At 30.4% G+C, this 25,312-nt stretch overlaps 2 protein-coding genes across 21 annotated transcripts in view; one reads left to right on the top strand and one right to left on the bottom strand.

The window, feature by feature from the left end:
- The window catches only part of LOC126866713 (uncharacterized), a 497,548-nt gene that overhangs the window by 100,040 nt on the left and 372,196 nt on the right, over positions 1-25,312 (top strand). The gene's annotated exons all lie outside the window — the stretch shown is intronic.
- Positions 1-25,312, bottom strand: part of LOC126866417 (trichohyalin-like) — a 148,696-nt gene that overhangs the window by 21,576 nt on the left and 101,808 nt on the right. The window contains exon 1 of one of the 3 annotated variants that reach the window (XM_050619980.1): positions 2,542-2,839. The exons of the other annotated variants lie outside the window; for them this stretch is intronic. The gene's annotated coding sequence lies outside the window, so the exon portion shown is untranslated. Of the gene's footprint in view, positions 1-2,541; positions 2,840-25,312 lie in introns of those variants that run through there. 3 annotated transcript variants of the gene reach the window in all.

The following is a 25,312-nucleotide window of genomic DNA, read 5'->3' as shown; positions in this document are numbered from 1 at the left end:
ACAACAAAACTTGTGATATGGTATATTAAAATTTTTATTTGAACAAATTCTAATACGAATGTGTAAGTTATTCGAATATCTATTTAGATAAATTTGTCATATATGGTCTTTTATTCGATCAGATATTTATTCATTACTGCGAATAAAATTTCGTTCCTTATTTTTATTCGTTATCTGTTATCGAAATAAAATCTTACTCAGTTTTGCACTAGAGACACATGAGATAGTTCGATTCATATGGTTCGCTATCGCTCTAACAAACGCGGTGTACCGAATTGGAAACGAGGACATTCTCGTATTTTTACTACGATTTCCCGGTTCGCGAGAAGGGAACGGTTTAAACGTTTCTGTCTTCTGGAGACCGTATTACGCTCAGTTCTCTTCCGCTTCGAGAATTCTGTATCCGCGCGAACGAAACGTGTGAGCAGTTGAGCACTTTGCATCCGATGAAAATTTTTATTAGGTATTCGTGTCACGTCAAAGGAGCATTTCGGCTATTTCTGAAGAACCTCAGGCTTGATCGGTTTAATGACTGCGGTATCATACGACAGCGTCACTGAATTTTGATCGGACGCAAAATGATATATATTTTCCACACATCTTTTTTCTTCTTTGTTTTCTATTGTTTCTTTTCTCTTTCTTTATTTAGATACGAGTTAGATTATGACATGAATGAAAGGATAATAAATTAGGTAATGGGTTTGTAGAAAGATTTATCTACAAGTATATTGATTTTTATGCTTGAAGAGATTGATTAACATGTTGGAGGTAGGTGAGTTTTATAAAGCTCGCAAAGGGATCGATTATCGCGTTTGCACGTCCTATAACACTCGATTGTAGTGGTAATTAAAAGTTAATTGGCTATTCTGTGGCCGTTGTGATTAGTTATTAAACGGGCGAACAACCTTCCGAGCGAAAATAGAGGATATTCGTTGCAGTGCGAGAGACTGTTCTTTTAGGTATAAACGTTGTAAGTTACGATGTATAAACTTAAACCGAGATAATATTACATGCATATAAAATATACGTGCAGGCGTGCGCGTGTGTGTATAACTCACTAAAAGCAAAATTAATAATAATAAATTAAAATAAACTTATTTTGTGAATATTAGAATATTATGTTTAATCTAAGATAAATATATATTTTATTGAAATGTGATATAATTACTATGATTATTGAAATATTAGATTATTAAAGATTTTAGAAATATTGACATATTATTTACGATATCTGGCGTAATGTTTATAATAAGTTTGGAGTTGTTGTTTCATCTATCTTTACTAATAAATATGTTTAAATTTTTGAACCAACAATATATAGTGAAAACATATATGTATAACATACAAAATGGGTAAACAGAGCGTATAAGTAATTATAAAAATTATGTTACTATTGTACTTTCGTGGACATAAGATGTGATAAATAATGTTGATATTTATTCCATAATTTTATTATTTCATTTATCTAACATAAAATTAATCTATTTAGATTTATAAAATTTATAAAATTATTTTAAATAATATCAGTTATTATTATGTGCAAAAAATTTAAAGCTTCTAATTGAGCATGATAAATTTTATTTTTAATCTAATATTAATAATTATTGTATAATTTAATTAATAATGTACTAATATTATATAATAATTACAATTATTATTTTAAAAATGAAATAAGACCGAATGAGTTTGGAAATTCATAAAAATTTAATAGAAACGTTTCGAAAATTGCAACAAGCTCTGCTCGTTTCTATCAGAATAAAAAATTTTGAATAAATGTATAATATACTGAATGTCTATTTTATCGGGAAATTTTAAAATTTTATCTATAATTAAAAAAATTATATATTTGCGTCCGAGACTTTCCCTGGGTTATTTATAATGAATGAATAATCATGAGCTGGTAATAGCTAAAATAAATTAGTTGAAAATAATATGAAACATTTTATTCATTACCGATTTATTCTGATATAACTTAGAATATCATTTATAAAGTGCTATTTAACACTTTTTATTATTAATTATATAAAATATCATTTATAGACTGCAAGTGTTTGTGCAAATTAATATTTTTAAAAGTACAATTACAAAATCGAGCTCAAGCAGAAATTTATTTTACTTACCAAATATTACAACGAGCACTTTACTTTAGATATTTTATATATTTTTATACATTATCTCATTATGTAAAATTTAGCATATTCCAATTTTCCATAAATGTATAAATATCCGCACTCTAATCATTTACTATGACGCATTACTCGAACATATTAAACCATCAAACACATTACATGTATTTGTACATTCTTTTCCATTAATCACTTCTCGAAATCAACGATTAGCAAAAATCCAAAAAGTTCTTCCCTCACAACATAAACAAACAAGAAACTTGTTACCCCTCTCGTACCAAAGAATCTGTTTCACAGATTCAACCACCACTTAATTTCGGCAATTTCACGAACTTCATGCCAGGAATGACAATGACCGTGCGTATACCAGACACCATGACCTTTCTTATGATTTGTGTTTCGATCGGTTTCATACCGGGTAACGAGATCACATTCGTCGGTGCACACGAATGCCAGCTATCGATTTCGGAACACTCGATTGCCTCTCGAAGAAGCCGTGCGCTCCGCGGTACCTCTTCTCTTGGGTAGGGTTCTCCTCTTGTCGCTTCTATCCTCGGGTTGCTTTAGTTGAAATTCTCCGCTTTGTACGCTCGGGGGCTAAATTTCTCCTACTGGCCGGTGGAAAGAGAAGCAACAATTGGCTCTCGACGCGTTCGAGGTGAAGGCGCAGAGGGATCAAGTGATCTTGACATACTGTCGCTGCCAGGTCGAAGTGGCTAAACTTAACGCTGGCCCGACTGCCTGTTGGCTAGCGACGTGGCGACCCTCACGCGAAATCGCGCGTATACAATGCTATACTTCCGGATAGTGACGTCAGATTCGCGAAGCCCGCTCTGGGGTCACTGGCAATTTCAAGTAATTGTGGAGACGTTTTGTCATCGACGACAGGAATGCCTTCTACGACGGTACGACGCAACTACTTTAAAACCGATGTCTGACTGCGAAAATGTTATGCGATACTATGGAGACCAATATCGACTAGTACTTAACTATTCGAATTAGTATATCCTTTTTTATCCGTTACGAGATGCCTTATATAGTTTATAGATGATTGAAGAGTGTGCATTGCAAACAATAATAAGGAGGCAGCTCCAATACTTAAATTGTATTTATTGAAAGAGGAAAAAAGGCATATATTTCATATTCAAAAGTACAAAAGTTTATTAGTATATATATATATATATATATATATACTAATATATATATATATATATATATATATATAATAGAATAATTTTTGATTAAATGATAGCCGTAGGAGATCAACTACTAGATAATTTCACTTATAAAAACAAAATGCAGTTAAAGATTGAGTGCATGAAATTATAAATGTTATCAAATAGTTTTAATCTTTTTATTACAAAACATACATCCTCCTTTATAAAATCTATTAACAATTAACTGTAAATACCATTTTAGATTTTAAACTTTCACGACGTTTATTAGATGACATATTTATAGTTCCGGTTTTGATCGTATTTTTAATAGTACGTTGTGTTCTGATTCGTAAACATTTCTATTGGAAACACGATTAAAACCCGAAGAATCACAGATAGGTCATGTATCGTCTTTTACATGAAGCGAAAACTCGACCGCTAAATGATGTTCTTTAAAATAATAGAGATTACTAATTTTTATTATTATAGTAAACAACATCCTAATTGAGGATTCTCACAGATCGTTCTATTTCTTCTTATATACTATGGTATAGTATATGGTATAGTATATATACTATATACTTATATACTATTCATCCCAAAAAGCATAGTGATTAACTCTTAAGAATGCCATAGAATGTTTTCCTTAGTGCAATACATACTGCGTGGCAGGTCACAAAGATCGATTATTTTACTAAGGGGAATTTTGTTGGTAGAGTTTTCGCCAACCTGGTGGATGCCTAAGAATATACATATAGCCAATGGAAGAGATATGTATAGTCATAACATCGGTTAGACGATAAAGTTTATATTTTTGAGATGGTAATTTCAGAGATATGTAATGCCCAACAAACCAATTATTACAATACTGTTACTGCTTTCCTTCTTTGTTTTTATTTGTCTTGCACACTTTGTCTAAGGGTAATAAGTACGATTTTTTAACAGAATATTATACTTTACTGAAACTTTACATTAAATAAAAACGTAAAATGTTCCAAATTACTTAGAGATCTAAAAAAACATGTTTCACACTTTGTTCCGATTGCCGCTTCCCTTCATAGTTTGGCAGTGTAGGGATTTGATATTTTATTCAAGCGAATATCAATTCAATATTGTTTTTCCTTTTTTATACTTAATACGTTCTTTACCATCATCACATATGTGTCATAAATGTGTTTTAAGATTAATTTATATTTAATTCCAAGCTGTAAAATGCATTAATATATGTACAACTAATATGCTTAATTTTAAAAAAAGCTAACCTCAAATTTTTCTCAGACAGTTATCGTTTATAATAGAAATATATTGTAGTATTAAATATATTGTATAAAAATACAGTAGAAAAAAGTAGTAACAGTACAGTAGAGTAGGAAGAAGAACGTGTTTACAAAATTTTATATAAATTACAATTTTGAAAGCAAGTTCTCAAAATACATCCATCGAAGCCGCAGCTTAATTTTTAGCCTCACTATATCGTTTCCATCGACTATGTCTTATTGGAACATTTATATTTAGTCTTCTACACATGTTTGTATTTTTAAATCATCTCATTTTGTTCTATTAGTATACTGGGAATGTTTGTACAAATTCATATCTTTAGAGAATAATTCATGAAATCAAATCCTTACAGAAAATTATTTTATCCTCTAAATATTATAACAAGCATTTTATTTTGCATATATTGTACTAACACGCATTTTCGCGCATATATATTTGCATATTTAAATGTCCTATAAGTATGTAAACATCTGCAATCTATTTGTTAATACAGTATATTACTACGCCGAATAGGAAACAATCTATTTATAACGATTATCAATTCATAAATTTTATTCCACGTAATCAAACAAAATTCTGTTTACCAATGGATGGTTCTATGTATATATCTTGGAATAAATGAGACACGTGGAATTAGTTTATCGCAAACCACTGCGAGTTTTGTTTATTTAAGGTTATTAAAAGGGGAATCCCCAGAGTTTGTTCCCTGTGGCTTAGCTAAACAGTGATTGTATGTGTATATTCATTACACAGAGATAATACTGACGAGAGGAAAGTAAAAAAGAGAAGGAGAAATGACTAGAATGCCAGAATACAAGAGCAAGAAAAGGACAAAGATCCCGTCTTGAAATCTAAAAACATTTATCCATTGTTCTGTCAAGGACAAAAATGATTGAACAATACACGGAGACGTTATTTAAACGTAGTTATGAATGCAGTTATTTAACACATCGTCAATCTCGCGGATTGGACCCGATTATATGCTATCCATTGCACATTTTTTGTAAGGAATGTGTAGTAACATTTTTAAATTTAAACATTCATATATCTTATACTTTATATTTTATTTCTATTTATATTACGCTTGATATATGACTTATATACAAGATACATGAAAGTAAAACTACATTACACAGTTCAGTATTTTGTTAAAGTATGATAACATGTATGCATATACATTTATAAAAAATTTGAAGATGCAAAATATATAAAATATTCAAAATATAGTACTTGTTATAGGTAATAGAAATATTTGTATACATATAAATAGAACAAATCTTTATACCAAGTCTACTTCTTTATTTGTGTTCATAAACACGTAAAGTATAAATATCCGCAGTCTAGTAATAATATTTTTCTTCTGTTTTTTCTTTTTTGTTTTTTGTAACAATCACCGATTTCCCTTTTAACGCTTTTTGTTTAAAAATAACAATTTTTACAATTGTATCTTTAGGTAATCATATATTTTCTTTAAGTTAAATCAATGAAGCTAACTTTTTTCGGAATGAAAAAATGCCTCATTTAATTCAAAATATTAGACTTCAATTTAGACCCTAGATTTAAGCCCAAGACTTACATTTTGAAAGATTGTTTCTTAAATATAGGAAGTTTACTCTTGCAATAATATTTCAATCAAACTTTTAAAATGGCTTAGAGTTGGAGACACCTTTCTATTTTTTCTCTCATGGCGGGGAAACTGTTTGTTTACATGAAATTATGTATTTATAAGCATATTTTTTAATATACCTCCCTGTTAAAGCTCAACACTGCTATGACCTTGCAATCATTCTTCCAATAATCGTTGCTTATAACTTAAGCGTAATAAATTTAGGGAAGCAGATGTGTTGCTTTAAAAAACTTTTCGCCATAAATCTTACGGCCAGTTAACCAAGCAGTACTGTTTTGATGAGCGAAGCTGAAAACCAAGAGATTTAGAGCAGAAAGTATTTTGTAGCAGCAAAGGGATCTTGACGGCGACGTGAGATTGATTAGAAACAAAGTTCCTCGAGTGTAGAAGATAATTTTCCTTTGTGTTATTATTCATCAGAATTGTGTAAGATGATGATGAAATGGAACTGCGGTGAGAAATTCGACAGGAGGGCGGAAATGAGTCTTCCATGAAATATAGTCTAAATTTATACCGACTAAATTGATGGTGTGGTCTTAAACAAAGAGATGAAAAATGTTTGAACAATTAAACGAATTTAATACTTATTTTATACGAACTTTAAATGTATATTATTCTGAAAAAAAAATTTATCTAAAAGACTTTCATCTATAAATTTAGAAAAGTCTATTTATATGTATATATCCCGAAAAGTATGAATGATACGAAAAAATGTTCCAAACAAAAATTTTATATCAAGGGGGACATATCCATACTCTCGTCTATTTGACCCTGCGATAGTTTGGAGTCAGTGACAATCATGTTAAAATTTTTAAATGGCAACCTATAATTTTACAACATATATTTCTGTAACTAATGGTGAAGCATTTTTGAACACTATAGACTTGCATCTTTCACACCATCTATTATGGAGATATGAACTTTTATGTTCGACATGCCGCATGCCGCGTTGTACTCTTCATAATGATTATCAATTACCATTTGTGAGGACATCGTTTAAGTTAATATTTAAACATCGTTTAGATTCTGTTATGTAATGAAAGAATAAATATTTGGTACATATTTCCGTTATTTTGTATCACGTCCATTTAATGTATTGCGAATATGTATAATATAATTACTATTTTGAGACATGGTAGTCAAGAATAAAAGTATTCCATTATTTACTTCACTCTATTTTGTTGTGTACTTTAAAGCTATGCTAGATAAGGTTTTATATACGAATCTATATAAAATTTTAATATTTAATTCTAATCTTTATAAGAAATTTGCAAATTTAATGAAAATGAAGAATTTTATCATAAACTTGTATTATAAAGATATGATTGCAATAACTAACATATAATGGTTGTTAAATGAGTTTTAGTGATATTTAAAAAATCATAAGAAGATCATTAAAAATCAGATCTAATTAAAATATAATTTCTCTTTTCTAATTATTTCAAATGATGCTAAATTTAACGTGTTTTATTATAGATTATATGTTTAATCGCATCACTTTCAATAAAAGCATGACTGGAATCTTTTTTAAATTTTTCAATCATGAGCTCATAATGTGCTACCTTATTAGACGCACTCTTCCGGATGTCTACTCAAGAGCAATTAATCACTGTCGGCAGAATTTTTGTAACTTGAAAAGAAAGTTTAGACAACATAATTCCTTCATTGGTCGCTTCTTGCAGGCTAGGATTACATTATCAACACGCACAATCGGAAATAAAGCATCCAAATTCCAGTAAAGCTCCAAGTCCCTTCACATTAACAGTTAATGAACCAAAAAATAAGACGCAAAAGATAAAATATTGGACAGGTATTGAGGCATAAACAAACATAATTTTATAATATTCCTGTCTTCTATAATGATATTGTAATACATTTTCCATAAAGAAAGTTACTAAACTAAAATTGAGTAAAAGATAAAGTAAAATTCGCTGTAATTTTATAATCTGCGTTATAATTAATATTTCATATTTGTATATTTGCTTATTTTTTATTATTTATTAGTTTTCATAAAAATGTTTTTGCAATTTTACAGATATAATGATTATAACAAATAACCGTTCGTAATTTTGTAAAATCTGAATATTCATGACTTAATTACGATTAAATTCGAAATAATCATTTTAACAGTAAAAGATAATGTAACACAATGATAACAAGTAATACCAATAACAAATTTAAATAGTAGTATTTCAATAAAGTCTGGATATAAAGTTTAATAAAGATAGAAGTCAATAAATAAAGTGAATATGACACAAAATATTATAAATAGACACATAGGTAACTAATAGCGTAATTAAGAACATTCCACAAATTTTATGTACATAATTTGTTTCTTTGTATGTTCCATATCATATCAATAATTAGATAAAAAAAGTCAAAAATTCTCTAGAAAGTTTAAAATAAATAAAAAAGTTATAAATGAATAACATAAAATACTCATTCATCACAAATAATACGCACAATTCAGTAGGAAAACAAGATGTTATGAGTTATAAATGAGTTTACTATGACAATTTGTTATGCAACGTATGGATTTGTTCTTTGAAGATAGATTAATATATATTTTTAATAAAAGTAATGTAAATAATTTACATATCTTGGATTACCGCTACACCAAGTTGCGCGACATCTCGATTTTTCCTTTTCCTTTTGGTGTCCCACTCGTAATTATCTTCCACCTTAACGGTACAGAAGTTAAGAGGTTTTAATTTTTGCTGGGAGAAATGCAACATGGAATTGAAATACGCGGCTGACACGGCAAGATTATCAGCTGGAAGAGAGCCACTTGAAATATAAGCGTATAATTATATATAGAAAAGGAAGTTCCTTGCGAATGAGTGCCTAGAGCAACAGCAATATACACGTCGATGCATGTTTATACATAAGTAGTTCAGAGAATTTTGAATTAATGTAATAGATGAAATTTCTTCATTGATATTGGTTAGATGTAAAGCAATTATTGGTGTATCCCATTTCATTTCTTTTATTGAAAATTACAGGAAGTTGCCCCTAAAATCAAAATTTTTAAGATAATATTATTAAACATCTTAATAACATTATCCTAAATACTAATATTATTTTAATGGGTTAATACAATTACGTATATAGAAAATTAAGACTTTTAGATTTTTAAAACTATTCTTTACAAATTTTTACATTCGTAGGTAAGTTAACTAAACATTGCGCTTCTGAATCATCGCATAGATTCTACAGCAATTGAAACCAAAATTACTTTCCAAATATATTTCATTTCAACTAATTTTCCTTGCGATGAGGAAATTGTATATTACAAAAGAAGATACCCTTTCTCCAAAAATTGAAGCGGAACACAATCTCGTTACAAATATTATACAGCACAACTATAACACTATTCGATACCAGTTCATTTTCGGCCACAAACGAACTATTGAGATTAGGATGATTGATGCAGAAAGAAAAGAGCGCAGCCACAACACTTAGGACGAAGATAATTAAAACAGGTGATCACCATAACTTCAAAGATTAAGAAATCTTTGTGAAGCTAATTGGTTGCCTCAGCATGTCGCAATGTTATGTATAATTGAAAATACTAGTTGAGAGAAGTGAAAAGGAAGATGGCAGAGCAACTACGAACGCAAATTTAAATTGTACAAATTGTCGCGGTCGAAGAAATTAAAGTTACTTTTAAACATAAAAGACGATTCGGTTTAATCATAGCCACCCAGAAGCTTTTTCTCTTTTCTTTCTATCTTTATTATTCGCTATCTCCGAAACCTTTTTCTCCCGTCGCTTTCTCCTCAATTGTGTTCCATCTTGCTTTTAGCGTGCCTCGTGGCAACGAGATGGAATATTACGATTGAGGATAAACGATAATGGGCAATCATATTATTACGAATACTTCAAAATTACTACTTATTTGAAGTCTAATTACAAATAAAATTCAAGATACACTCTAAATGAGACCTCTTTTTATTATAAAACATATTATTACATTTTTAATAACATATGACAATTGTATTTAAAATCTTTACAATTTTCAAAGAATATACAGATCGCTCGATGCAACAAATGATTTCAAGAGTAATACATTTACAGAGTCATATCTTTTTTACAAGTCCAGTTTGTTTCAGAATTGCATTAATTCTTTTAATAGAGATGAATATTTCTGTGAATAGTAAAAAAGTATTGAGATGAAGTGGAGGAAAGTGTTTAGTTTAAATGGCGTTTTATCTTTAATTTTGTAGAAGTTATCGTATGCAAAACGAGGAAAGGCAAAGGGTGATACTCTATAATGAAACTTCTTCTGAATATACCATGTGTGTTATATGTATCAGCAATTCTATATGATAAAGTATAGAATTGAATTGTAAAATCATATTCGACGTGCATGAAAACGTATGGCAATGAGTGCACCAATGGGATGAGAAAAATGATGTTATTATAGCAAATTTTTAAGAATATTATTAAATTATCGAATATGATCAGATTTCAAACCGAATAATGACGCTTAAAGATCCTAATAATTATTTAGGTTTACTCGTTATTGATGTTATTACACTATTCAGGGTTCCTAATACTTATCGTCACTCTGATTATTAACTGTTCTAACTTCATTTAAAAAAGAAAATATCTTATTGGCATAAAAAATACAAATTCATGATAATATGAAAATTTTACGTAGTAAGCAACAGATATTCATTTTTTTTTAAATCCTAACTCCACACAATAATATTAAATTTCATAAAGCTTAAACTCACTTTTCCAGTTTACAAACTAGTGAAAAGGGAACAGTTAAGAATAAAGCATCGTTATAAAGAAAGCGTATACAAAGTCTGATATATGTACGTACGTACATTACATACATGAAGAAGAATATATTTTGTACATCTCACTATTATCGAAATCATAATATTACTGAACAAAATATGTAATATCTTCATCCTTCGTGTTCATAATAATTTGTTTACTCACTGTATCTTTTCAGATCGAAACCCAAAGCAGAAAATTGATAAATTCGTGCTTGTTATAAGGTCGTGTTATAAAAATCGACTATGGATCGTGATTAATTCCAATACTGATTTATACGCATGTCCGTAAGCGACGATGGAAAGGGATCAGCGATTATTGAGCAAATGTCAATTGGATGATTGAATTCTGTATTGGATGATTGAAACAAGTAGCTAGCTTTGTATTTATTGAGTGAGATTTGCAGTTAATCAAATTATGTAAACGTAACACTTTTGCGTTTGAAATATGAAGGTATGTGATCAATTGAAAATCTTTTGTGATATAAAAATGTTGACTTTTGTGGGAGTCTCAAATTCTAAGAGTTCGTTGGTATAAGTATTGGAAAATATAGTAGAAGGTTAGTTATCTTTTTGGAACATAGTGAGATAAAAAGTAACTCGCCTTTTTAGTATTTATATATGCACAGCGGCTTTTAATATATCCCACCGACTTCGTGTTGATTTATTATCTATATTAAATAAATTATCTATATTAAATAAAATTTCTGTACAATTAGTCTTTTTTGTTTTAAAATCCTATGCCCCAAGGAGTTATTGGAATTAATTATAATACACGCTGTTCGAAAAACAATTTTTTCCTTACAATCAAATAACTTTGTTTTCATATGAGGAAATATCTATTTCGTAATATTTTATAAATATTATCTAATATTAAGCAGGAGTAAAAGGTTTCGGATGAAAATATCTATCTTTCAGCTTCTATTCTCGTTTCCTAATTTTTGTTACAAGGCACTACATATTTCTAATTTTTCGAATAATCAGTGGTCCCTTAATCGATGTTTCGATAATCGAAATTTCACTATAATTAAAAGATATGTATATATAAAAAGTTTTCACATGCAAGCTGAACAAAGAATGGAAAATAAATATATTGGGAAATAGGCTGCACGTGAGAATAGAAAAAAGAATTTTTCATAATGACCTCATTGAATACTTAATTTATATAAAAATCGAAATTTTAGAATGATATCATACAAATATATGTTATTTTAGTATAATTCTTCGAATATATACAATATTCAATTCAATTCAATAGTCAATTCAAATCATGTTGTTTTGCCTCGGAGTATCAAGATCGTTAGGATACACGTAATGTAAGAATAAATAAACTCCGATCAAAACAATGTCGCCGTTACGTGCAACCGTAGAACAAAGACGAATTTGAATTTTCCGACTCTACCCCGAGCAGTATAAATAAGCGGACGCGATCTCAAGGAAATGAGTTACAGTCAGTTGTCGATCAGTTATCAACCAGTTATCAACGAATTATCAGCGATCTAATTAACGAGACAATAGCGATCCTATTTTATGACTTATACACTGTCTCAATGAATCGGTTAGTACGAGCGTCTTTGCGAGCATTATCTGTATATTAATTCATCATTTGAATATATTCGACGGTTTCAACAACGAGCAACCTCGTCCATTAACACGTTGACTGCCACGTCACCCGTATTCGGGTATCAGCAAAGTTTCTGGTGAGGCCACGTAACAAATATTCGGGTGTCGCTTATTTGACTACGTGCGAAGGATCGTCGTAGGTATTTGAAAAAATATTCCACAATAATAAATTGTTAATTAATAATTAATTGTAATAATAGTTGAATTGTTATAAAATAAAAATACGAAAATGGTTTATTAAAAAAATTATTTAGAATGTAAAACTAAAGTATTCTATACACAGCTGAGGTAGGTCAGGACAATTTGGACAATAAGTTGTTGTTTTCTTCAAATTCTTTCGTGCCTTTGTTCGGTCCATTCGACGTCTTTTATTTGCATAACATAGTTTGCATGCGCGTCTAATGCTTCTTCCGGAATCGTTTTTCCGAACGGCGATATTATGCTGACTCCGTCGAAGACAAGGATATTTTGTATTTTCAGACAATCTTAATAATTTTGCAACTAATAATTGTCTAAATATTCTAATATCTATATTTTTTCTTGTTGTAATTTTGTAAACCGTCAAAGCGTTTATAACAGAAGTTTCCAGAAAGAATCGAATGTCAAGTTTTCTGTATCATTTGATTCCTTTTCTAATTGTGGTGGCATAAGAAACCATTTGGTCGGAATAACCTATACCACACTTTCCTTCGTTATATTCAACAACAGCTAGTGGTTTTAATGTTGCGAACAAACGAAACGAAAGATCATTCTTGAGACCACCACTTGAGCGATTCGCATTACTAAAATATCGATAGGAGCATCTAGCAGAGAACGCTTAGTACTGCTGTACGCGTGGCCTGACGGAGATTTCTTTGAAAACACGCGTGGCAGTCAACGTGTTAAACCTCACCGACCAACCGCCCTCTACACATAAACCTCTACAAATTGGTAACCCCGACGTGAGTTGAACATGACTAAACAATCTCTACATTGGTGACACTGACGTGCGAAAAGTGAATATTCATAATGACGAGTAGTAACAAACAACTTCATACAGAATTCGCAGACTCAAACGGTTCAAGACTGCACTAGGAGTTCGAGAACGAAGAAATGGGCGATAGAACGCCGCCTCAATTCTATCCTCCTAGCGAATACTCAACATGTACTAACTGCGCTGAGGATAACGGAAACGCCGATTAAGGTGGCCGACAACATCCACGGAAGGCACCCGGAATCCGGAAACACCCGAATCGCAACAGCCCGGTCTCTGTTACTTGCACGCAACGTTCCAGGGCCGCGCGAAGAAGTGCCGTTCCCCAGGCACCTGGAATCAGAAAGGGGACCTACCACCACGACGAACACGAAACGGCGTTTCACGGTGGCGGACGTTAGCACGCCTTTCATCGGCGTGGACTTCTTAAGCCACAACGGGTTACTGGTCGATCCTCGAAATCGACGCCACAGCGACAAGACCAGCAACCTATCGACAACACGACACACGGACACGACAGAGGCTGTATCGAGCAAAGCAATCGCCAGTGAATCGACGTATCACCGACTTCTCGTCGAATTTTCGGACGCGACTCGTCCACTCGTTCTGTAGCAACAAAATACGACAGTGCGGTACTTCATATCGAAAACTACTCCGTCTTCAACGAACTTCGACGCTTCGCCTCCGCTCGACGCGAGCAGTTAAAGGCGAGATTTGAGGCGATGACCGAGTAAGGAGTGATGTGGCCAGTGAATAGTCCATGGGCATCACCTCTGCATGTCATACCAAAGAAGAACGGAGGCCTACGACACCGTGGCGACCGTGTGTTGAACGCCTGCATCATACCGACAGGTATCCACCGCCACATATTGAAGATGTCGCGCAACATCTGGACGGGTTTGACAACGAGCGGCCGACGCTTTACCCCGCATCGAAACGACAAATCCGCAGATGTCGAACTTTCACAACCGCACACGAAAACGACGAGCGAAGTCGTACGACCGTATGTACAATGTCGCCGCTACGTGCAACCGTCGTACAAAGACAAATTTGAATTTTCCGACTCTCCCTTGAGCAGTACAAATAATATCCGCGATCTAATTAACGAGTCATTAGCGATTCTATTTTACGACTTATACACTGTCTTAGCGAATCGGTTAGTAAGAGCGTCTTTGTGAACATTATCTGTATACTAATTTATCATTTTAAATATATTCGATGGTTTCAACAACGAGCAATCTCGTCCATTAAACCAACCATCTTCTACACATAAACCTCTACATTTCTTTAAAACTTAACTCGGTGAAAATATGGTAATAATTTTTAATGTCATATAATTCGAAATATTATGCCAAACATTTTATATAAATTACGAAATTAGCTATTTAAGAAGTATTTTCAATTAAATTTGTTATATAAAACAGTACATATCTTCATAAATATAACCTATATTTATACTAAAAAATTGTTTAACTTTGAATAAAGCTTTCAAGAGTTAATATTTATTAAGAAATGTTTCAATATTATGTAAAATTAATCGTAACAATATAGAATCTACATATAAATATCAAAAAGGCATATTTTATACATCATCTACATCTACATACATCATCATTAGTAAACTATCGACCTATAAAATTAAATTCTCTTTACAGTAAGGTAGCAACAAATATCAAGAGTATCTGATAAAATATTACCTTATTTTCATATGATATGCTCTCAGGAGTCACGTTAGGTATAAAGCTCTCTGATTTTAACATTTCTTGAAATTCAGATCTTAAAATTCCGTAGTAAGTATGTGTATCTTTAGATTATCTACAGAATATATTTTAATTTTTCCTTATTGCAAAGATGACAAAAATATAGTTCTATGGCAATCTTAAAAAAATTGATACCCATTACCAATCATTTTCCGAATCTAGTCAGTGTTCAAACATCTTAACAATTATTGCATTTTCCTCTTTTTCCAGATAAATAATAATATATGGCTATTGTTATATATATATATATATAGTTTATATATTATAATTGGATTGCCAATGTTTATATACTAATTGCAATATGCAAAAATATGTATATGTATAAAAATGTATTACAGAACAAAATGGAACAAGTCCATTTTTACGATTTTTCTGATTTTAACGTGATTCAGCAGCTAAAAAGGAGAATAATATGTCAAATTTAAGAAAGTAGGAAATTTAAGAATAGTTGAAAAATACACGATCTTTTGCAAAAGAATCAACCATATTTCTGATTTTAAAACAATCGATACTTTTGGAATGTTTAGGAGGATAAAGAAAAGTTTTAAAAGTTTAATGTGCCTTGCTTATTTCTAAATTACTGTTTTAGTTTAAATGTGCAAATAAAATTGTTTATTTCAAAACGTAACTTATATATATTTCAAATTCTTCTCCTGTAGGCTTCATAGGATGTATACAGGTTACAGTAATCGTTATAGTATTTAGCAGTTGAAAGAAATCTCAATTTAGGTTCTATTTCCTTAGTTACGTTTACAAAAATATGCATTTACATAAAAATCCATAGTTTACTCTTAACTTTATTAATAACTTTTCCCATTTCATATTTCACAATCCTGAATTTTTATAAAACATCTATTTACGCTAAATAACTGACTAAACAATTAAAAAATTAGAAAATTATGGAAAATTAAAAAATTTCAGTTGTACAGAATGTACGTAATATGCACATTATAAATATATACAATATATGTGTATAATATATACAAATTATAATACGTAGGTCGTTATAATATTTAGTAAGCGACACAAATCACAGTTTAAGTTATATTTCTTTAATTATGCTCAGAAAAACATAAATTTACATAAAAATCCGCAGTCTTGTTTTATATTATTTTAATTTGTTCCAATCTCACTCTCATTAAATGTAATAACCAAATACATTTTGAATACTTAAGGAAACTTCTAGCGTACATTTAGAATGAAAAACGGCACATAACAAGAACTTTTTCATAGCTTTTCCAAAATAAAAATTGTTAATAAAAAAATTTAATAAACAATAATAAAACAAAAAAACGCAATGGGATCTAAACGATTTAAAAGATGTAGTGAGATTAGTAACTTTAACTATTTCATATTTTACATTTCTAAATTTGTATGCCTTGTTCATTCATAATTGAACTATACAAAAACATCTCATACTAAGTCTGTATTAAAGTACCAGAAGAAACATATTCTACTTTATAATGCTTCTGTGTAGGTGGTTTGTCTTAAAAAACAAAGAAAAAAAAGAACAGGGCAGTATTTTACGTTTCCTAGAATGCGAAGAATTCAAAGTCCTCCCTGTGTATTTTCATAATATATGATCGAATTGGTTCGTGACCTACGGGATACGCATATAAATCTCATAGTCAACGAGCATTGGAATAATAATACTCACGGGTCTGATAATAAAAAACGGCACGATAAACTATATCGTTCTGTCATGCGCTCTTATCGATCGAATCCGTCTCCGCCTGACTTTTCAGAGATAACGTACTGAAATGTTGAAATGTTGTTTCGCACGAATCCTGTTGCCAGAATATACAAGATGGCACCAACGGGGAACGAGTTTTTCTTTCGTTTTATTTTATCACGAACACGGCGTTTTTGTTACTGTTTATGACAAATAGTCGAGCTATCGAGAGTCATTCGAACACAGAAACATTTTTTCGACGCGGGGTGATTTTGATCTTGCATTGAATATTCGCAAACGATATCAGCTTCGGCTTCTGTGTGAAAGTATTTGATAATCAATGTACAAAAAAAATATAAAATATCATGTGGCTAGAAGTTTATCGCTTTTCATTCTTTATCGAGATTGTTAATTCCTTGTAACTTTATGTACATGTGAATTTTGTTACATCCTATTTTAATACATTTATATTCTGTTATCTAATTTTTTTAGAAGAATTTAAACACATCTTTTCTTAGTTTGGCTCAGTAATATTTCAACTTCGTACAATTTTCCTTCTAGCCATAGTAAATCATTTTTGAAAGATTAATGATACATATCGCTGCTTGGTATTAATAGTGGCACAACTCAAAATATTTCAAATTTGCTTTTACCGAATGGAGGATCTATATTATGTTCCTAATTTTATCGTGTAAAACAGCATATTTATGATTCCATTCATTTTGTTTCAGAGGGCAATTATATTAATAGAGCCTGTACCTACTTAGTATTTCCAAAAATGTAAATTTATGATTGATGATTTATTTATGATTTATGAGCGATATATAAATCCTATTTTTTATAACTTCTTATGAAATGTCGATAATTATTAGGAAGAGTGGCGACTTCGCCGATTTCAATAATCCTGAAATATGTTATCAATATCAGCATTCGAACAACTTCTTTCTATACATATAACCGTCGCTTGGTCTTTGCAAAATATTCGCAAAAAACTTCAATTAAATTCAAGTTACGATTACATTTCATTCTGGTGTAGACAGCCGCATTTTTATATATTCAAACCTAAACTTAACTCATTCACGAGAGAGATAACTATTTTTAATATTGCATAAATATAAGAAAAATCAATAGCTTGTAGGTTGAGCCAGAGTAATAACAGGTCACCATTAAGCGCTTGGCAATGTTAGCCTGAAACAATTTTCGATGAATCGATTAATATACGAGATGTGGCATTTTATTCTAATCTTAAATTGCTCAAGAGTGTAACAATTATATCTATCGCCATTGATAACTTATTTATGGAAAAAGATTTATAAAATAAAATGTTAAATAATATATATGGGTAACATTAAACATAAATTGCTTCATAATTTGAAAATTAAAGCCGAACGGCTACTATATATATATGGGAAACAGGTGTACATAATATTGACGATATATTTCAAGGTCATTGAAATCGGTGAAATCGTCGCCATTCTCAATGTAATAGCCGAAATTTCATTTGCCAAATATTGTATTTAAAGTTTACAGAATTTTTTATTTACAGATATATTTTACGCATACTCTAATGATTTTGATTATGTTTTACAAGATTTTTATGTATGGTTAATTATGCTTCGTATAATTCCCTTTCGCAATAAAATAAATTTAATCTTTTACAGTGAAAAACTTGAAAATAAATTATTTTCTTGTCTCTTTCTTTGTAGATTAAAATGTATTGTAATTTTTGTAATTTCCGTATATACTTTGAGACATATTGTCACAATGAAATTTATCAACCCCTTGGCCTATAACTACGAGCGAGACTCGTGGTAAGGGATTTGTGCCATAAGCGAAAACCACGAGTCAGACTCGTGGTAATTTACAAATTGCTAGTGATTCATTATCCACTTTGAAATGATAAATTTTATACGACATTTCATAAGAGGTTATAAAAAATAGGATTCATATATCGCTGTTTGGCATTGATAATGACACAACGTAAAAATGTAAATTTTATAGGAAAGGCTCAGTAAAATTTATATTTTTGAAAATACTAAGTAGGTACAGGCCATGTTAATATAACTGCCCTCTGAAACAAAACGAATGGAATCATAAATATGCTGTTTTACACGATAAAATTAGGAACAGAATATAGATCCTCTATTCGGTAAAAGCAATGATGATTGTTTTTCTTAACTGATCAATTGATCATGATTACGCCCTAGACGTTTTGAAAATACTATTTGTCCTCAAACGTTGTTTATTATTTCACAATTCTTTTTGTAGTCCCTAAATATACAAATCACAAGAAGTATATATTTTGCGCCAGTTCGGGCACACGACTGAACAGATGAATGGCACGACGTGTGCCCGAACATAGCGTGTAGGCCAAGGGGTTAAGAATCAGTATATCTTAATTGAACAATTTTTACACAAAAGAATTTATGTATGTGGACTTGGACTGTGGAAAATAGGAGAGTAGCTTGAACAGGCAAATTGATGGCGATATGCTGTCTGTTCGATAATTCGTATATAACAACTTATACATACATATATTCTACGTTCAAGAGTTTCTGGATAATCGGGAGTCAGCGGCTGAACGCGACACGGCGTCCTAATCGGTATCTGGATAATCAACGTTCCACTGTAATTACACGTTAATTGAACGAAGAGATATCGTCGTACGATCATATGAGAAGATGACATATTAATTGATGTACTACTGTTCGTTTGAAATCGCATATTACTTCCGCAAATTATCGAAGTTAACTATTTCCTCTCATAATGATTCACATTCGTTAGTTTTTTGTATTGCCTTTGTAACAGGTGTTAGGATTCGTTGTAGTTTCTTGCCAAAGGTAAATTATATTTTAAGTCATTATTCAAGTTCGTTCAAGTAACGTTCTTGCGTTTCGTGTTTTATAGAATTAAAAGTGATCTGATATACATGTAGCTGTATTATTATACTGTTCAACAAATTTTTATTTTTTCCCAATTTTGCAATCTTCATTAGGTGATTCTTGTAGACTTTTGTGAGCTATACATGAATCTGCAAACCGTTTTTTCTTAGACCTCACAGTTTCCGAAAAAAATCAATTTTGCGAAAAAGCGAAAAGGTTTGGCAAAACACGTGGCGGCGGCAATAGTTAACGGCTAGTTAATGGCTGCTCGTGTTTGGCGGTTTCGTTATATCCAATGGCAGACGAGGCATCCACCAACATTGAGTACTGACAAAAGTTAACAAGAATCGCCTATTGAAGATTGCAAAATTAAATATTAATGTTGAACAATATTATTAAACTAGAAACAGTATCTTTTAATTCTTTTAATTGAGGATGAAAAACTAGTAATGAAGTAGTCTAGAAATTAAAATTAAAGTTTTAAATTTAAAATCAAAGTTAAAATTCAATGTTGTCCGTTGAAGTAAGTTCCAGTGAAGATATGTAGTATTTAATTTTGCGATAACATGATGTTTAACAATATAAATACTAAAGTTTGAAAAGTGAACGTTAAATCTGAAGATCATAAACATGTCCAAAAAAGATACTACGTAAATATTTTTTAGATAAATATCATTATTAGATAAATGATCACTCTTTAAACATTTACAAATACCCCACGCTATTTGAATAAGTAATAAGTAATTATTAACAATAAAAGAATTGTATAGGAAGACTTGTAGTATTTTATATAATTACAAGTTTCACGAGAAAAAGAGAAACGTGTATGAAGCATTAGCCCGAATTCGAAGCATAAGATGACCGTATGTGTGAATCTGCTCATGATATCCCGATTCATAATCGAGTTAGAACCTTCTGAAAATGCGAATCGTTTCCTAATCGGTGGAATATGATTATATATAGGCAGTGTTTTCCACAACGACCTAATTCGATTACTCATAACTACTTACAAGAAGATTTACAGAATTAAGTTTAATTATTATTGCAGTGAAGGAGCAACGATTGAGGTAACGATTATACTTTCGTAATAAATCGATTTTTATTTGATCACGTACATAAGTATATTGTGATGTTCATAGACATACGACTTTAATGCTAGTTTCTTCTCCATAAAAGATAACTCGAAGAAGAACTTTTATTGAAATATTAGAAATACTAAAATTTTTAAAACAAACCAATCTTTCCCAAAATTTAGAACACACACACTATGACTTCAATTGAAAGTGAAAGATAGTACGTGAAGTTGAAGTTTTACTTGAGAAATGACAACATAATATAGTACTATAAAATCAAATTCGTTTGCATGAAATAAATAATTAAAAAGAAATAACGCTATCGAAGGTTACTGGTTTGGACTGGCACTACAGTCAAGCAGGATGTACTTGCTAACTGGGCGATTAGTGTTGAAACTAATTGAAGGTTGACGACGGTCGAGGGCGAGCTAAAAAGTGTCACCTAATTAACGTGAACGGTAGCAACGTCGCTAATTGGTAGACTAGTTTGTAGCCGAACTAAGAGAGATTACTTATTAATGACGGATGATCTGCATAAGCTAATTCACCATATAGTAAGGAGGTACTTCATATGGAGAGTAATGGTTTCATTCATTTGATAACGTAATTGTCGACGAGTTTCGTAACGAGCAAATAAAGGATTTTATTGTTCGACGTCCCTTTTTACGAATTCACTGATGGAATAGACAAACAAACCAACGCCAAGAAAATTAACTCAATCGTACGTCATTTCTCCATTAAACTGCCGCGGTGTGGTAAAAAAGAATTAATCAGAAATATTAAGATAAATTGTTAGTGAATGTGATAGTTCCAAAGTTTATCCAAATTGATCATTTACAGTAGCATCAACTACTTTAATGGAGACTACAAATTTTTATGTATTTATGTGAATTTTAAACGTCAGAAATGTACGGAATGGACATAATATGCAATATATGAAAATATATATCAAATATAAAAAATACATATATAAAATATCCAACGTGAACCATTCATTATAACATTTAATGGAATTTAGTCGATGAAACAAATCCCTATGATTCTTTAGCCGTATTTATAAAAACTTTACTGTGTACAAATTTAAACCCGCTATCTAGAATCACAATCGCGTATAAAAGCTCATTATCAGTTAGAATTATAATTTACTTTTATGATTTTTAGGACAAATTAGTTTGATCTCAAAATTTTTTATACGTATAGTGCTCGAATAAATTTTTTACAGTATCTTTTGTATAAGAGAAATTAATATTAAGGTATAACCTAATAGTAACATATTTGTGATAGTGTATCTTACAATATTAAGATAGTCTGAGTTACTTCTTGCTAAGCACTTAGTTTAATAAGATTATGAATATTTTAAGATTTTCACAAGAATGTCTTATGAATTAAAATAGATTTCATCATTATCATTTTACTTATAAAAGTGTACAAGTGGAGAAATATAAAGACATTAAATATAAAAATATTAAAATTAATCAAAATTATTCATCTGAATTTTTATTTTCATAAAAAATTATAGCATAATGTTGTTTAATTTCACTTTATATGATATAGCATCATACAACTGTTTGCATTAATATGAACTCAACCAATCCGAAACGTTAAGTAGCTATTCGTAAATATACAGACAGGCGTATATTAATATATTAAGTTTTGTAGTAAAGATAAGTGTCAAAGATATTCAAATATTAAAAATATATTGTGGACACCTGTGTCTTGATAGAAAACTTAAATATACAAAAATGTACAAAATATCCAAACAAAGTACTCATTGTAATACTTTTAGAGTGAAATTTAGAGGGAAATTTCCTATTTGGATTGTACTTCTTTAGTTATATTCATAAAACTGTAAATTTGCATAAACATATGCGGAATTTAATTATACTTGTACATATAAAAATGTATATTCTATATATAAAAATACACTGAAAATATATACTTTGAAAATAATGAAGTAAAAATATTGAATATATTAAATATAAAATTGTCAATAATCATCAATCTAACGAAATATATAAATAGTATATGATTAAATAATACGAAACAAGTTCATCAACTCTAGAAATAGGCAATGGAAAATTTCGAATGAAGCTAAATTTTATCTCGAAATACGATGTATGCATCATTATTTCATTATAGTGTGAGGCTTTCGTGAAAATGGACCCTTAAATTTAGATAAAATATCAGCAGTGAAAGTAGCGAGATTGTAATACACGAAGGGACATATAAACGGATTTTAAAAGTATCTAATGAAATTTGATTGGATCTTCATGAAACATTATTCGGAGCATTCTATTAATTTTCTGTTATCTGGTAAATGGTACACGATATAGGGAGAGCAAAATGTTATATCGGGAAACTAAAAAATTACACTGCTGCCAGCCGCCTAGGAAGGCAAAAGAAATTTTCTTTGTTTGAAGAAATGAAAGTAAGGGAAGTAAACTGCACTGGGACAGCAATTTAGTACGTATTAAATTTTTATTATACAAATATACATAGTTTTAATAAGAATGAAATATTTGTCGAGATCAGAGTGTTGTGAAGGGAAGCAATGAATTTTTTTTTTTTTTTAGAACCTTATACTTTAGATTGAAAAATATAAGAATACGTTTTTAGATGTTATTAAAACTTAAAATAAGCAAATAAATTGAGAAGTTTAATTATGAATATTGAATTATATTGAAAATTAGCAAGTATATTTAAAAGTACTTGTGTGTGATAATAGTGGTGCTGTAATTTTTTATAATTTAAATTCGGTGATGATTTTATTTTAGTTCATAAAATTACAAACAGTTTTATTTTTTTCCTTTTGTATAATGTTTGTGAAATACAAAAGCAGTAAACTGCATAATGTATTAATTAAAAACTTATTATCGTTTAGTAGATGATGAAAAATATAATATAAAGAAGCAAATACTGCCGTAAGTTATATCGGATGTACTGCACCACAGGTTTTCAGGTACAAATTCCAATATAAGAAAATTTCAAAAACTTGTGTTTTTAATAAGAACTCAAGATCACCTTGACTTTTTTAAACGACACTACGTATTTTATTTTCATATTGTTGTAGTTGATGTTAAGAAGAGTTTAACGACTTACTATTCTGACCCTGAATTTAGCCTGAATCTTGAAATGTCGGTTTAATCGAGGAAACTCTTACTGTTAAAAATTATTTCATTTTGATCAAATCACAGATTTCAAAATGGTCAGCCTTAATAAGAAAAATGCTAATTATACCCACATTACAAAAGGAGCATAAACAGCGTACAGAAATAAATATGCCTTGTGTTGTGCTGTTTCTTATATCTTCAACCATCCGGAGACACCTTTCGAGGACAGTAAATTAAACTCTCCCTTTTCTTCACAAAACATTGCCCGTTAAAACAACACCGCAGAGTACCTAACGCAATAATGCGAACAGGCGTTGACCGAAAGCCCGCAACCAGTATAGGTGGAAGAGTTGACGTGCGACGAAACCGCGCCTAATGCAATCTCACATCCTCTCTCTCACATCCGAGGATTTCGGTTTCAAAGTACATACACATATATACATATACACCCTCTCCTTTGTAAGTATTAAAACACGTACAGAAAGTGAAGTTATCCCCAAGAATAATTAGAAAATTATTTAAGAACTGTTATCTAGTTTGAAACTTATATAAAAATACTATAAATCTTAAGATAACTTAAGATTAATTATTAGTTACTAGTATTAAGATCACTATAAAATCTTAAAATAAATGATTCATACATTACAATATAATAAAAATGTGTATTAAGTAATGTTTATAATAAAACCCTGACCCGTATATACAGGGTAGACCACTTAAATAATGCCACCTAAATATCTCTTCGAATGGTAATGATGCAGAAAATACCTTAAACGTAATGTGAACGGTATCAAAGGACCAATATTCGGCAAGAATATTTTTTTCTAAGGTTACTTTCTTCCGAAATTCTCAAAGTCATTGGTTTTTTTGCGTACGATTATATATATTTTTTATTGCATCGAGTAATTGATTATAAAATACGTTCAAATATAAACAATGATATGACCTTGAAATTATTTTGGACTTTGAAAATTTAAGTTTTACGTGAAATTTATATCTATCGAGATTGCAGGTTTTGGCCAGAAAGCGATAAGGGGGAACCTGTCAATATCAATAAATATATTTACTATCACAATCCTAATGATCCTTAAGAGCCTAAAATCCTGATCATTTTCAATTTGTTAATGTGTCGATGTAACATTCATAATGAATTAGTCATTACCCTCATTCTGCAATCTCGGTAGATATAAATTTCACGTAAAACTTTAATTGTCAGAATCTAAGATCATTTCAAGGTCATATTA

Source organism: Bombus huntii, chromosome 1 (assembly GCF_024542735.1).
Source record: "Bombus huntii isolate Logan2020A chromosome 1, iyBomHunt1.1, whole genome shotgun sequence".
NCBI lineage: Eukaryota > Metazoa > Arthropoda > Insecta > Hymenoptera > Apidae > Bombus > Bombus huntii.
This window is presented reverse-complemented; position numbering and strand designations above follow the sequence as displayed.